Source organism: Carcharodon carcharias, chromosome 17, assembly GCF_017639515.1.
Source record: "Carcharodon carcharias isolate sCarCar2 chromosome 17, sCarCar2.pri, whole genome shotgun sequence".
NCBI classification, from domain to species: Eukaryota; Metazoa; Chordata; class Chondrichthyes; order Lamniformes; family Lamnidae; genus Carcharodon; species Carcharodon carcharias.
In genome coordinates this window covers 94,303,229-94,318,787 of record NC_054483.1, presented here as the reverse complement: position 1 = coordinate 94,318,787, position 15,559 = coordinate 94,303,229, and the positions used below count along the sequence as shown (strand labels likewise).

The 15,559-nt window shown below is 46.0% G+C and overlaps 1 protein-coding gene across 1 annotated transcript in view; it reads left to right on the top strand.

The window, feature by feature from the left end:
* LOC121289681 (protein CC2D2B-like) overlaps nt 1-15,559 on the top strand; it is a 365,202-nt gene that overhangs the window by 163,524 nt on the left and 186,119 nt on the right. The window lies entirely within an intron of this gene.

The following is a 15,559-nucleotide window of genomic DNA, read 5'->3' as shown; positions in this document are numbered from 1 at the left end:
TCTTACCAAAGTGCATGACCTCACACTTTCCCACATTGTATTCCATCTGCCACTTCTTTGCCCATTCTCCTAACTTATCCAAATTCTTCTGCAGCCTCCCCATCTCCTCAATACTACCTGTCCCTCCACCTATCTTTGTATCATCTGCAAACTTAGCCAGGATGCCCTCAGTTCCTTCATCTAGATCATTAATGTATAAAGTGAAAAGTTGTGGTCCCAACACTGACCCCTGCAGAACTCCACTAGTCACCGGCTGCCATTCTGAGAAGGACCCCCTTATCCCCACTCTCTGCCTCCCGCCAGACAGCCAATCTTCTATCCATGATGAAACCATGCTGACTTTACCTGATTTTACCACGCACTTCCAAGTATTCTGAAATCTCATCCTTAATAATGGACTGTAAAATCTTATCAACGACTGAAGTCAGGCTAATTGACCTGTAATTTCCCATCTTTTGCCTCACTCCCTTCTTAAATATAGGGGTTACATTAGTGATTTTCCAGTCCTCTGGGACCCTCCCTGACTCCAGTGATTCCTGAAAGATCGCCACTAATGCCTCCACTATCTGTTCAGCTATCTCCTTCAGAACTCTGGGGCGTAATCCATCTGGTCCAGGTGATTTATCCACCTCAAGACCTTTCAGTTTTCCTGGCACCTTCTCCTGGGTGATGGCCACCATACTCACCTCTGCCCCCCGATTCTCTTGAACTTTGGGGATGTCACTCGTGTCTTCCACTGTGAAGACTGATGCAAAGTACCTATTCAGTTCATCCGCCATTTCTTTGTTCCCCACTACTACTTCTCCAGCATCATTTTCCAGCGGCCCAATGTCCACTTTTGCCTCTCTCTTACCCTTTATATATCTAAAAAATACTCTTGCAATCTTCTTTTATATTAGTGGCTAGTTTACCCTCATATTTAATCTTCTCCCTCCTTATTTCTTTTTTAGTTGTCCTCTGTTGGTCTTTGTAGGCTTCCCAGTCCCCTGGTTTCCCACTGCTCTTCGCCGCATTGTATGCTTTCTCTTTAGCTTTTATGCTGTCCCTGACTTCCCTTGTCAGCCATGGTTGCCTCGTCTTCCCTTTAGTATGCTTCTTCTTCCTAAGGATGAATTTTTGCTGTGTCTCCCAAATTACTCCCAGAAACTCCTGCCATTGCTGTTCCACTATCTTTCCTGCTAGGCTCATTTCCCAGTCAGTTCTGGCCAGCTCCTCCCTCATGCCTCTGTAGTTGCCTTTATTCAATGTAATACCGTTACATCTGATTCCAGCTTTTTCTTCCCAAATTGCAGGGTAAATTATATCATATTATGGTCACTTCGTCCTAAGGGTTCCTTCACCTTAAGCTCCCTTATCAAATCTGCCTTATTACACATCACTAAACCTATAATTGCCTGTTCCCTAGTGGGCACCACCACAAGCTGCTCCAAAAAGCCATCTCGTAGACATTCCACAAATTCCTTTTCTTGGGATCCACTACCAACCTGATTTTCCCAGTCTACCTGCATATTGAAATCTCCCATGATCACTGTAACCTTGCCTTTCTTACACACCTTTTCTATCTCCTGGTGTATCTTGTGCCCCTCATCCTGACTACTGTTTGGAGGCTTGTACATAACTCCCATTATGGTTTTTTTACCTTTGCGGTTCCTCAACTCTACCCACACAGATTCTACATCATCTGACCCTATATCATTTCTTGCTATCGATTTAATTTCATTTCTTACTAACAAGGCAACCCCACCCCCTGTGCCAACCTGCCTATCTTTTCGATAGGATGTATATCCTTGGATATTTAGCTCCCAGTCCTGATCCCTTTGCAGCCATGTCTCCGTAATGCCCACCACATCATACCTGCCAATTTCAATCTGCGCCCCAAGCTCATTTACCTTATTTCGTATATGTGTGCATTCAGATACAACACCTTCAGTCTTATATTTCCCGTCCCCTTTCTCATCGTCGTCCCTTTATCTGTCGTGCTTGAAGTTAGATTCCTAGCCCTTTCCAAACACTCTGTCCTATTTTGTGTTCTGGAGACCTTAATAGCCTCTCCTGGGCTCTCCTTTCTTTTCAGTTTTTTCATAATTTTACATGAAGTTGAATCCAGCCCCCAAACGCTAACCTGCTGCTTTGTTTCCCATTGGTCATATTTCTTGGAGTTTTACCCTTCCCTCCCCCCCCCCAACTTTCTAGTTTAACGTCCTGTTGACCACCCTATTTACCCTTTTTGCTAGAACATTGATCCCAGATAGGTTCAGGTGGAGACCGTCCCAACGGTAAAGATCCCTCCTGTTCCAATACTGATGCCAGTGAATCTGAGATGATCCTGCCCTATATCTCTGGTCAAAATCCATTGTCACCTGAGGAGATAGATGGTGGCTATTAGCACTTCTGCAGGTATAACAAGTTCAAAGGTTCTCTCACTTTGTTATAAGTCCAGGCTGGAGAGACAGACTGTCTGCTACTCCCTTGTTTCATTGATTGTAATGGGTGCACACAATGATAGGTGTGAGATTCCACAAGGGTGAGGGTTGAGCTTTGTCTTGTAATTACTGTTGGATTTTTCCAGAACTGTATCCAACTTGTAAATTATGTGACCTGCAGCAGCCATGCCTTTGGCCCAGCAAAGTCCATTTTTAAATAAACAGAAAGTAAGGTTTAATTTAAACAGTTCATGATCTCTTTCAGGGCATGACATCAAGAAAGACCTCTATTGAAACTGCATAAACTGATTTTTTTCTAACCTATACTAAATGGCCTGTCAATCAAAGCAATACAGCAGAGAATTTTTTAACTCTCACTGAAGGCTTTTATTTTCATGTTGAAGGAGCAGGTGATTTAAAAAAAATGACACTTAAAGATGCACTGCAAGAGCATTTACATTTACTCTATCAATGCATGACTCCCACATTGCAGTGGACCAGGCAAAATGGGGTCTGTTTGAACCCAGCACTATGTTCAAATAACCCTGCTGAGTTTGGATTTTTGTCCTTTGTGAGTCACATCCTGCCCCTAGCCTCTGTTGGAAAAAGATTGATTTGTGAAAATTGAAGTGGGTCTTTTGCATCCAGGTCACCCACCATTTGTAAAGGTCCACAGAATCTTCCCGACTCTATGAAAATCCAGTCTTTGTCACTGAGGTAGATTTTCACAAAAAATATTTGTTACTTTAAATGGAAGATATTTGTTTTGTGCAATTGCAGTTAGATCAGCTTATATATATATATATATATATATCCTGAAGCATGTTCTTAGAATGTAAATGAAGAAGGGCTGTCATATGTTATTTTGTATGCTCTGTTCTTGAACATGTAAACTTTTAGACAGGAAAATCACTATATATTGTGGAATGATTTCATTCTTAGGCCACAACCATTGCACACTCTATTGTCCTCTGTGCCTGGTATGTCAGGCAGTATACATTTCAGGAAACCTGAAGGTGAAGAGGATCCTTTTAATCAGGTATAAAAGCACTGCTCTCGGCCAAATGTTACATCATTGGCTTCCTTTTAAAATTATTTCTGAGAAACAAAACAAAAAAATAATGAATATCAATAGTATTAATAAATTAATAAAATTATAAGAATGCCTTTTATATAGTATATTTTATATAGCCTTATATATAGTGCCTTTTACAATCTCAGGACATCCTGAAGCAATCTTAAAACGCCAACTCAGTAAAATTGTTCTGTTTTTTTGTGACTCTATTTAAAAAGATTGGGGTTGATAATATGATGCCCTACCCCTACTGATGATACATATTAGGTACAGGGGATTTGCATTGTCAGGTGGAGGTGGCTGAGGCCTGCTTTTCTCCTGTTTCACGAAGCACTGAATAATACAGTGGAGGAGCTCAGGAGCTGCAGTGCAGGACTGCAGGACTAAAATCAGTAAGGCCTCAAGTAAAAATATTAATAAAAACAAAAAACTGCGGATGCTGGAAATCCAAAACAAAAACAGAATTACCTGGAAAAACTCAGCAGGTCTGGCAGCATCGGCGGAGAAGAAAAGAGTTGACGTTTCGAGTCCTCATGACTCTTCAACAGAACTGATTTTTCTTTACAATGAGAGGGGTGAAATATAAGCTGGTTTAAGGTGTGGGGGGGGGGTGTGGGGGGAAGAGAAGTGGAGGGGGGTGTTGTTGTAGGGACAAGCAAGCAGTGATAGGAGCAGATCATCAAAAGATATCACAGACAAAGGAACAAAAGAACACAGAGGTGTTGAATTTGGTGATATTATCTAAACGAATGTGCTAATGACTGTCTCTGTCTCCGACTTACCCCACGTGGATTTCAACTGAAATTCCACCCCTCATGTTTCAAACCCACCCACGATTACAGGTATCCCCGGGACATAAAACGTTTCTTGGACTGCTGTTCCCGTCACATTCTGAGATCCACACTCAGTACCATGCGCCGCCATATGAACACACTCGACCTCTCCCTCCAGCAGCACCGCTGTACCCTTTATCAAAGCTGCGTGTGCCCCCAGTTTCATTTTATTCTTCGTCTCATCCGACGCCTCAACAAGGCGTCTTTCTCTTTCTCTCAAGTGCCAAGGAACGCAAGCTCCAACAACTCATTGACAGCAACACCCATCTAGGACCCTCCACCCCTGCCTGTCCCTCTGTCCCCACCCCATCTTCCTATCCCAGCCCCAGCCTTGTATTCACTATACCTCCTGACCTTCCCCTCTCCGACGCTGAACGTTCAGTGCTTAGCAAAGGACTTAGTTTCATACCTTTACGCCCTCATCTCAATGAATTTCGGGCTTGGCACGATGCTGAACTCTTCTTCCGCCGTCTTCGTCTCCGGGCTCACTTCTTTGGGCAGGAGTCCTCTCCCCGTTCAACGGATCCTTTTACCCACCTCCAATATTCTCCCTCCACCTGGACCCCTCCCTCTGGATTCTTACCTTCTCTTGATCTTTTCATTGAGAACTGTCGGTGTGACATTAGTTGTCTCAATTTCTCTGCTCCTCTCACCCAATCTAATTTCTCTCTCTCTGAACTTACTGCACTCCGTTCTCTCAGGTCCAACCCTGACATTGTCATCAAACCCGGTGACAAGGGTGGTGTTGCTGTTGTCTGGCGCACTGACCTCTACCTCGCGGAGGCTGAGCGTCAACTCACAGACACTTCCTCCTACCTCTCCCTGGACCATGACCCACCACTGAACATCAAGCCATTGTTTCCAGGACTGTCACTGACCTCATCTCCTCTGGGGATCTTCCTCCCACAGCTTCCAATCTGATAGTCGCCCAACCTCGGACGGCCCGCTTCTACCTCATACCTAAAATCCACAAACAGAACTGTCCCGGTAGCCCGATCGTGTCAGCTTGCTCCTGCCCCACAGAACTCATTTCTTGTTATCTTGACTCCCTTCTCTCTCCCCTTGTCCAGACCCTTCCCACCTACTTCCGTGATTCCTCTGACACCTTACGTCACATCAACAATTTCCAGTTCCCTGGCTCCAACCGCTTCCTCTTCACCATGGACATCCAATCCCTCTACACCTCCATCCCCCACCAGGATGGTCTGAGGGCCCTTAGCTTTTTCCTCGAACAGAGGCCCGAACAATCCCCATCCACCACTACACTCCTCCGTCTGGCTGAACTTGTTCTCACACTGAACAATTTCTCCTTCAACTCCTCTCACTTCCTCCAATTAAAAGGTGTGGCTATGGGTACCCGCATGGGCCCCAGCTATTCCTGTCTCTTTATGGGGTATGTGGAACATTCCTTATTCCAGTCCTACTCCGGCCCCCTTCCACAATTCTTTCTCCGATACATCGATGATTACTTCGGTGCTGCTTCATGCTCTTGTCGGGACTTGGAAAAATTTATTAATTTTGCTTCCAATCTCCACCCCTCCATCATTTTCATGTGGTCCATCTCTGACACTTCCCTTCCCTTCCTTGACCTCTCTGTCTCAATCTCTGGTGATAGACTGTCCACCAATATCCATTACAAGCCTACCGACTCCCACAGCTACCTCGACTACAGCTCCTCACACCCCGCTTCCTGTAAGGACTCCATCCCATTCTCTCAGTTCCTTCGCCTCCCTCGCATCTGTTCCGATGATGCTACCTTCAAAAACAGTTCCTCTGACATGTCCTCCTTCTTCCTTAACCGAGATTTTCCACCCATGTTCGTTGACAGGGCCCTCAACCGTGTCCGGCCCATCTCCCGCGCATCCGCCCTGACGCCTTCTCCTCCCTCCCAGAAACATGATAGGGTCCCCCTTGTCCTCACTTATCACCCCACCAGCCTCCGCTTTCAAAGGATCATCCTCCGCCATTTCCGCCAACTCCAGCATGATGCCACCACCAAACACATCTTCCCTTCACCGCCCAGTCGGCATTCTGTAGGGATCGTTCCCTCCGGGACACCCTGGTCCACTCCTCCATCACCCCCTACTCCTCAACCGCCACCTATGGCACCTCCCCATGCCCACGCAAAAGATGTAACACCGCCCCTTCATTTCCTCTCTTCTCACCGTCCAAGGGCCCAAACACTCCTTTCAAGTGAAGCAGCATTTCACTTGCATTTCCCCCAACTTAGTCTACTGTATTCGTTGCTCCCAATGCGGTCTCCTCTACATTGGAGAGACCAAATGTAAACTGGGCGACTGCTTTGCAGAACACCTGCGGCCTGTCTGCAAGAATGACCCAAACCTCCCTGTCACTTGTCTTTTTAACACTCCACCCTGCTCTCTTGCCCACATGTCTGTCCTTGGCCTGCCCAATGCAAACTGGAGGAACAGCACCTCATCTTCCGACTAGGCACTTTACAGCCTTCCGGACTGAATATTGAATTCAACAACTTTAGGTCTTGAGCTCCCTCCTCCATCCCCACCCCCTTTCTGTTTCTTCCCCCTTCCTTTTGTTTTCTTTTCAATAATTTATATAGATTTTTCTCTTCCCACCTATTTCCATTATTTTTAAATCTTTTATGCCCCCCCATCCCCACTAGAGCTATACCTTGAGTGCCCTGCCATCCATTCTTAATTAGCACATTCGTTTAGATAATATCACCAACTTCAACACCTGTGTTCTTTTGTTTCTTTGTCTGTGACAGATTTTGATGATCTGCTCCTATCACTGCTTGCTTGTCCCTACAACACCCCCCCTCCACTTCTCTTCCCCCCCACCCCCATCTTAAACCAGCTTATATTTCACCCCTCTCATTGTAAAGAAAAATCAGTACTGTTGAAGGGTCATGAGGACTCAAAACGTCAACTCTTTTCTTCTCCGCCAATGCTGCCAGACCTGCTGAGTTTTTCCAGGTAATTCTGTTTTTGTTTTAAAAATATTAATAGTCTCTTGGTAGTACAGGACTTGAGTATTGTTGAAAAAAGAGACATGGGGCGGGACTTTTCAGCCCCACCCACTGCTGGGATTGTCTGGCCCCATTGAAAGTCAATGGACTTTTGGCTGTGCCGCCTCATCCCCCATGGCGGGCCCCGCCACACCAGGACCTGAAAATCCCGGCCATGATGTTGAAGGTTTATGTTTTGCGCACATCAGGATAGAATCGCAAGAATATCAAATTTCAAAGGGAACAACAAATTTATATTGCATGAGAAAAAGGTGATGATTGGTTGGCAAGTGGACTCTAATTGGTGGCGGCATTACCATAGAGAATGCAAAAGCTGGGGGGACAATGGCAGCTATGAGGAAAGATTGGATAAGTTGGGCTTGTTCTCCTTGGAACAGAGAAGGCTGAGGGGAGATTTAATTGAGACATAAAAAATTGTGAGCGGCCTGGATAGAGTGGATGGGAAGGTCTATTTACTTTAGTAGAGGGGTCAGTGACTAGGGGGTATAGATTTAAATTGATCAGTAGAAGGATTAGAGGGGAGATGAGGAAATTTTTTTCACCTAGAGTGTTGTAGCGGTCTGGAACCCACTGCCTGAAAGGGTAGAGAGGCAGAAACCTTCAACTCATTTGAAAGGTGTCTGAGTTTGCACCTTAAGTGCCGTAACCTGCAGGGCTACAGACCAAACGCTGGAAAGTGGGATTAGGCTGGGTGGCTCGTTTCTTTTGCTGGTGCCTAATGGCATCTTTCTGTGCAATAAACTTCCTATGATTCTATGATTCTATCTGTTGCCTGGTACATTTTCCACACCAACACAATTATGCAAGGCTAGGCTATCCATTAAAGATGATTGCAACCTGATGGATTGTACATAACCTTGCTTGGTTAAGAGCAACTATCATGGTACAGTTCAAGAAGAGAACCCGACTGAACTAATGACAGAATAGGACCTGGCCATCAGCCAATTACGTGAGTCTGTAAGTATGCAACTTGCAAGTAATTACTTTAATTGTCTTCCTTCCTCAATCGCACATATTGTATTTCTTTCTTGCCATATTTCATTGACTGCATGACTTGCCAACAATGCAAGGTGTAGTGCGAAAATATGGGTATATGCAAAATAGTTTGTCAGAGTGCTTAAAGCTACTGCTGGGTTTCTCTAGAAGTTATGTTGGCTGATCGGAAACACTGTCATGAAATTACTGATGGTTGTTTTTCCCTATACACTCACTTTCTGTATGGTTTCTATGACTAATGACCATTGAAAATAAATTTTATTTTGATTAACCTTGATTTCATTATTTTGTAGCTACTTTTTATTATTTTTGTTTAATCTAGTTTGGATGAACCATCAATAAATTAAATTTTAGTTGTATTGCCCCTGACTGAGGCCTTTGAAATATTCTGGGATGGTTGTAAGAACACAATTCCAGAGCACCATCTAAAATAGAACCTTTTGATGTATGCCTGCCGTATTTACCTGCTCACTGAATACATTTGATGATGCCCTACACCTGCAGGCATCCAACGATAGAGACAAATACCTGTGTGCCAGCAAGGCCCCATCTGTCTGGAATTAAATGTGCTGTTCAGCTCATACAAATAGGGCATCAGTGACCTGCGAGATGCTGTGGTATGCAGCCATTCCTGGGGTGCCACCAAGGTCAGCAGCCAATTCTTGGAAGGGCTCAAGGGCAAAGAAATTCAAGGCTACAGTGACTTTGTTGGCTAAAGGCAGGGGATGGTGAGCAGTACTGTGAAGTGTGAGGTCTTCCGCCTTGAGAGCACAAATCTCTGTAACAAGTTCCCTGGAGAGTTGCAGTCTCCTGCAACACTCATTCTCTGACATGTCCAGGGAGCTCCCTCTTTGCTGATAGATCCTATGCAGAGGTTATGGCCTCTTTTGCTTTCCTCCCCCTCATCCCTCTCCTCTGCCCTCCTCATGCCCATAGCTCTGCCCTTCCTGCAAAGATGTTGCTCCTTATCGCCACTGGATGTGAAATTTGAGAGTCGTGCTCCCATTGCCCAGGTGCTGCCTTCCTTTTAGCGTAGGTGGCTGGAAACATTCCCCATTCCTCTTATGCCCCAATTCCACGAGGGCGATGACTGCTTGCATGCCTGCACGCTTAGTGACCGCCAACTTGAGTAAAACACAATAATACCTGTGTGACATTGGTTGAGTGCCCTTCTTAGCCGTTCTTCTTTTCACTGGACCCATCTAATTTCTTGGAACAAACATGACTGCATCCCCACTGTGTTGCCACCTTTCTGCACCTATTCTACCCAGACACAGTGTACAACCCATGTGCCCACAACAAAATCTCTAGCTGGGCCTCTACGAATGTACAATGAGTCCTTTAACTAGCTTAATTTAATTTATATGTGAATTGGGTGGGTTATTGGGGCTGAACTTTCCCATCCTCATGAAACTCGCCAGCAGCGGGTTTGGCAACAGGAACTGGTATGTGGCCAGCACTGATAATTTCATCACATACATGCCTCTATTCCTGTCTCTGGTGGGACCTAAAAATCCAGCCTAACATGTTTGGTAGGAACTTGGATACGAGTAATGATTTCAGTGGTAGCTTTTGCTTTCCTGATGGCTAGTTGAAGAACAGCACAGCAGTGGTCATGGATTCAAGAGATGGGGTGGAGATGTAAAGACCAGCATCATCAGCATGTAATATAGAAGCTAACCTGCTGCTGACAAAAGGGAAGCACATAGATAAGGAGAAGGAAGAGGTCAAGGAAAGGTCCATGGGAAATTTGAAGGTAACTTTGTGGTAAAGAAGGAAAGTAATTGCTGGAGAATTGTAGGCTGCATTTAGATAGGCAGGAGTGGAACCAGGTAAGTGTAGACCCATAAAGCTGGACAATAGAAGAGATGTGAGGGACAAGGACAACATGGAAATAATGGTGAAAAAAATGTCCGAATAAAGTATCATGTTCAGGGAGAGAGTGTGTGATTCATGCTTTTGGCCAGGGTGATCTCATTACTGTAAGATGGGTGATTCCTGTCTCTGGTCAAAGTTATGACGGAAGACCGAGAAAACCTCCATAAAATTTCAGGCCAGAATGTAAGCATTACCCAGCAAAATTCAAATATTTAACTTGCTCAGTAGTTTGGGTTGTAGACCCATAAGTAGAATGGGGGAAGTTTCCCAGGCCAGTCGAGGTATGTTTGGAGGTGGGGGGTTGCTGGGAGACATGAGAAGAAATGATGTGAGGGTGATATCCCAACATGTTCCTGCCTCCCTCTGAGTTTGATGGGGGTGGAAGGATCAGGAGTGAAATCGCAATCCATGCAATTGAGGAAGGAAGACAATTAAAGTAGTTAGCCAACTGTATCTTTTTACGAACAGTGAATGGATCATAGGCTGGCCAGAGTTCGTTCTCGCAACAGGGGTGCCGCCAATGGGCCCAAAAGTGGGGAGGTGGGGTAAGGTTGGGGATGACGATGACCCAGCTTCAGTGCTCCATAGGACCCAGAACTGCATTTTATGGGAATCAGGAAACTAGTTGCTGCTGGAGTAGTCATCCCTATTAAGGATGGCTGCCCACCCCAGTAGTTGCTGACCAATCGGAGGTGGCCACAGCTCGAGCTGCACCTGGAAGAAGAAAATACCATGCAAGGATGCTTCCCTTTCAATCAGGTAAGTGGGGTCTGGGGGGGAGTAGCTGGGGCCATTCAGGCCGACGGCATGGCCCATGGGTGGGGTGGGGGGGGGTGGGGGTAACACCTTGAGGAGAGCCCCAAGTGCCATCAGCCCTCTTTCCCCTCTCAGGACCCACCTGCACTTCCTTGCTAACCATGAATGGGAGAGCCCATGGCTGTGTTTCCTGTGGTGCTGAGCCATCAGTGCTATTGTGTGATCAGTGCTTTGTATGGTTACTGACATATTGTCAAGGCCATTGCTGTGTGCATGCATCCACTTATTGGCATGCTGAGTATCACTATCCATGAGGTTGGCCACTCTTTCAATGGAGTTGATCATGCACTCATATGCCTGAACCATTGCGGCACCAATGGCATGCACGGACTCCTCTATCCTCAGCGCAAGGGTGCACACTGCCTAGGGAAATTCTGACAGATGCTCACACATGTTGCTGCTCCACAAGGGCCTGCTTTGTATATGACCTCTGAAGTTTAGTGTTTTGTCCAGCTGAGCATAGACAGAGTTGTCCTCAGTCCTCCAACGGGCACTGTCCATAGCTGTCATTGCCACCACCAATTGCTCCTGTTAACAATATGAAGCACTCCTTACATAGTATAGTGTCACCTGTTCTATCTGAGAATGAGGACCCACCAATTTGAGTGCATCTGTGCTGATGTAGGATATCCATAAGTCATGAGATTGTTTCCTTAGAGTGCTGTTTCTCCTCTGCAGACTGTACTGCTTCATTTCACTCCTGATGGACCACTGACAATAGTCCAGATAAAAAAATATCAGCTCCTGCTGCATGTAGGTGACATTACATTCTTACTCTCATTCCCTTGCTTACCAAATGGTGCCAAATGAACAGCTGGAACTACAACTCTGTGCCACTTGGATGATTAATTCATAATGCTTTGACCGGTCTGTGCTCCACTCTCATCCGTCCTTTGGCTACCGCCTGGATTGCCACCACCTGGCTGATTTCCAGATCTTCCTCCTCCATTGGTGTCAAAATTGCGGAGGATGACACTCCACTCTCACCAGTGATGTAGTTCCAAGTACAGATGGTGTGTGCCTTGGAGGGGAACTTGCAGGTGTTGGTGTTCCCATGCATCTGCTGCCTTTGTCCTTCTAGGCAGTAGAGATTGTGGGTTTGGAAGGTACTGTCGAAAGAGCTTGGTGAGTGCTGCAGTGCATCTTGTAGATGGCACACACAGCTGCCACTGTGCAGTAGTGGATGGAATGGACATTGAAGGTGATGGATGGGGTACCAATAAAGGGGGCTGTTTTGCCCTGGATGGTATCGAGCTTGCTGAGTGTTGTTGGTGCTGCATTCATCCAGGCAATTGGAGAGTATTCCGTCACATTCCTGACTTGTGTCTTGTAGTTGGTGGACAGACTTTAGGGAGTCAGGAGGTGGATTAAACCCCTTAGAATTCCTAGACTCTGACCTGCCCTTGTAGCCACAGTATTTATATGGCTGGTCCAGTTCAGTTTCTAGTCAATAGTAACTCCCAAGATGTTGATAGTGGGGAATTCAATAATGTAATGCCATTGAATGTCAAGCGAAGATGGTTGGATTCTCTCTTGAAGGAGATGGTCATTGCTTGGCACTTGTGTGGTGTGAATGTTACTTGCCACTTATCAGCCCTATCCTGAATGTTGTCCAGGTTTTGCTGCATATCAGTACTGACTGCTTCAGTACCTGAAGATTCGAGAATGGTACTGAACATTGTGCAATCATCAGGGAAAATTCCCACTTCTGATCTTACAATGGAGGGAAGGTCATTGATAGAGCAGCTGAAGATGGTTGGGCCTAGGATACTAGCCTGAGGAACTCCTACAGTGATGTCCTGGGACTGAGATGATTGATCTTCAACAACCACAGCCATCTCCATTTGTGCTAGTTATGACTCCAAGCAATGGAGAGTTTTACCCCCAATTCCAAGTGACTCCAGTTTTGCTAGGGCTTCTTGATACCGTGTCGGTCAAATGTTGCGTTGATGTCAAGGGCAGTCACTCTCACCTCACCTCTTGCATTCAGCTGTTTTGTCCATGTTTGGACTAAGGTTGTAATGGGATAAGGAACTGAGTGCCCTGGAGGAACCCAAACTGAGTGTTAGTAAGCAGGTTTTTGCTGAGTAAGTGCCACTTGATAGCACTGTTAATGATGACTTACATCATTTTGCTGATGGTCGAGAGTAGACTGAAGGGATGGTAATTGGCCGGATTAGATTTGTCCTGCTTTTTGTGAACAGGGGGCAGTTTTCCATATTTTCCAGTAGTTACCAGTGTTGTAGCAGCACTGGGACAGCTTGGCTAAGGGCACAGCAAGTTCTGGAGCACAATTCTTCAGTACTATTGCTAACTGGCACCCAAATTCCTCAGACATGCTGTCAAATACGAGTGCTATGTTTTTGTTTACAATTCTCTTCTGTGTCTGATATATTATGGATGGAACCAGCCCAGATTTGCACTAAATGCGGTAGCAGGTGGTACCCACTGGCCACGATGGTGGCTTTTCACGCTGTATCACCCCAAACCCACCTCATTAATCATGTATTCCCAGGAGTCATGCCTATTCAATGCCCGCCACATTTTCACCTCACTGCTTCTTCACACTGGGCACCATATTTAAAGTGCAGCTGCGCGCACACCTCTCAGTGCTTCCAATCCAGGACTGCTGAGCACAAGACATGGCTTCAAAAGGCAAAAAGACTGCAGCCCTCCAAATCAGTGCTGCATCCCTGGGACGACTTCTGGACACTGTTGGAGCCTGCTGCGATGGTCTCTACCCCCGCCCTGGCCGCAGGAGGCCCATCGGTGTCACCATCTGGCTTGGGAGGGGGTGGCAGATGTGATCAGTGCCAATGCTGCACAGAAGAGGTTCATCATCTAGTGCAGAAAGAGGATGAATGATCCCATCCGTGCCATCACTCTAAGCTCACACACTCACAAGGCCAATACATATTCATCTCACACTGCCAGCTCAACGGACATCACCAGTCACTCTCTCACACGCAGCCTCACATCTCTATCTGGCCTCATCTCATCAGGAGACTGCCTCCTCAGCCCTCACCCTCTTGAGGCCACTTTCACTGATCAACATGTGTCCCCACAAACACCCTGAGATACCCCACTTCCCCAGTGATGCCCTAACCCTGCAGCCTCTTACCTTGCCTGAGGCCAGTTCTCCCCATTCCCCAAGCAAGCCATAGCCCTGCTGCTGTTGAAAAGCCACCCATGCCTTATGGCTGTTCTTGTAAATAGAGACCTTCCAGTGAGCCCCACTAAAAGTGATGTTGTGCTGCCTGCGAAGCCTGGCACTGATGACTGTGAGTGCTGCCTGAAGCAAGGTAGGCAAACAAGCCTCAAAGTCCTTAGTGAGTGCAGCTCGCCAAGTGCATGTCGCTTATGTTCAGTTGTGAAACACTTCGGTGTGATCGGATGATCCAGCATGGGGGGATGATTCCGGCGAGCAGGGCTTATAATGATATGCACATGTATTACAATGAAGTTCCCGATGTGTGGCGGCAGGAAATGCGGCTCCCCATTGATGGGCGGAGTGGATGATTGCAAACTGGTTTCACGATGTTGTGAAACCACTTTTGGCCTGCCTGCCATATTGTCTGCTCACGCCCCCCATGATGCCCAAAGCCAGCAGGCAAGGAAAGTTCCACCCTATGAGAATTTCTTAGTAACCCTTATGTTCAGAATATCATTGTTTTAATAATGTTTGCTACCTCACAGCAACATGTCTTGACTCCTCTACTGTTGCTAAATTGTCAGATTGCTGATCTGTCATCCAGTATTGGATGAGCAGAAATTTCTTCCAATTAACATTGGGAAGACTGAAGCCATTGTTTTTGATCCCCGTTACAAATTTTTTTCTCTGGCCACTTACTCTATCCTTCTTCCTGGCAACAATCTGAGATTAAGCCAGTCTGTTCATAACCTTGGTGTTACATTTGATTAGAGCTGAACTTCCGACCTTGTATTTGTGCCAATACTCAGACCATCAATTTCCAACTTGATAACATCGCCTGACTTCGCCCCATCCCAGCTCATCTGCTGCTGAAACCCTCATTCATGCCTTTCTTACCCCCAGATTTGACTATTCCAACACACTTCTGGCTGGTCTCCCACATTCTATCCTCCGTAAACTTGAGGTCATCCAATACTCTGTTGCCTGTGTCTTAAATCGCAGTAAGACCTGTTCATCTTTTAGCCCTGTCCTCGATGACCTACAATGGCTCCCTGTCAAGCAACATCTTGATTTTAAAATTCCCATCTTTGTTTTCAAATCTCTCCATGGTCTCACATCCCCTCCCATTCCCCCCTCACCCCACTTTCTCTGTAATCTCCTTCAGCCCCACAACCCTTTGAGATATCTGTACTCCTTCAGTTCTGGCCTTTTGTGCATCCCATTGCTCCACCATTTTGCCTTCAATTGCCTGGGCCTAAGCTCTGGAATACTCTCCCTACACATCTCTGCCTCTCTACCTTGCTTTCTTCCTCTAAAATACTCATAAAAACCTACCTCTTTAACCAAGCTTTGGGTCACCTGACTTAAAATCTCTTCTGT